Source organism: Penaeus monodon, chromosome 33 (genome assembly GCF_015228065.2).
Source record: "Penaeus monodon isolate SGIC_2016 chromosome 33, NSTDA_Pmon_1, whole genome shotgun sequence".
Lineage (NCBI taxonomy): Eukaryota > Metazoa > Arthropoda > Malacostraca > Decapoda > Penaeidae > Penaeus > Penaeus monodon.
In genome coordinates, this window is record NC_051418.1 from 9,237,652 (window position 1) to 9,238,854 (window position 1,203).

The 1,203-nt window shown below is 33.8% G+C and overlaps 1 protein-coding gene across 1 annotated transcript in view; it reads left to right on the forward strand.

Moving 5' to 3' along the window:
* LOC119594235 (translation initiation factor IF-2-like) overlaps window positions 1–1,203 on the forward strand; it is a 14,703-nt gene that overhangs the window by 12,355 nt on the left and 1,145 nt on the right. The gene's annotated exons all lie outside the window — the stretch shown is intronic.

The window sequence follows — 1,203 nt, forward strand, 5'->3', positions numbered from 1 at the left end:
TGTACGATCCATGCACACGTACAGTTTCACCCAACTACAGGCATTTTCAAAACTGTAAGCCGTCAGTGACAACTCCAAGGTTAGACGCAGATAAGGAGGCATATATGTGCACGTATGTATGCATACAAGTAACTATATAAATATTTTACATGCACATAAATGCAAGATCCAAAGCCATTTGTTGCAAAGCATTTGTTTCCAGCTCGGAAAATGATATTGGAGAATGTAAAGATAATTTGCCACACGTTTTGATATGCACAATGCTTTGTAATGTTCTCTCCGTCTTCTCTGATATTCTGGTAAAAGAGACTTCGGTTGTTATTTTGTCTTGTTTATTATTTTGTTATAGATAGGAGTCACTTCATATGACTTATTCTTACCACCCAAAGAGGTTCTATATTTTTTACAATGAAATTTGAAAATTAATGAAGAAACACAATTTCTTTAAACATTGATTTATTCACATTTATGTCACACAGACTGTTCCGGAGATAGAGGGGGGGGGATGAACGTATGAATATGAACAACTTATCTATGAGTTGTTTTGAACAGCCACATAAGTTTTCATTTGTTTTCATGCTAAACCTTTAATATCGATAAGTATGTGTGTGCATGAAACGAATGACCATTCACTATCAAAGAAAATCGTTAAGCACAAAATCGCCATTTTTTTCCATGTATGTTTATTATGGCAGCAATGGAGAAATCGAGAGATAGACAGAAAAGGTGGAGAAGTACGTATTTAGTACTTAGTACATATTGTTTGCGGTGATTAATGCTACTCTATGTTGTTGGGGATATCTAAATATTCCAAACACTATGAGAAATTTGCTGTATATTATTTTAGACGTATTCAAAAATCGATCAAGTCGCAAATGAAGATACAATATATGATTGTTTTGGTTATCATGATAAACGTTCCGAGATACGATAATGTTTTTGATCCCGTTTCTCCAACAATAACGCTGTAACTTTGTAACTTTTCACTTTACTGAACGGAGATATTAGGCTGATCTGCCGTCACGTCACACAAAGCCTTTCGTTATTTCTCTGTTTGCCACTCCATTACGTGGCTCATAAATTCATTTCATAGGAAGGTTAATAATGATTGTTATTTACCAACCAAGTACAGGACGTTGTAGATAAAAATTAGATAAATAGAATTATCATAATTACGTTTGAAAATTTGTTGCTAACAGTATT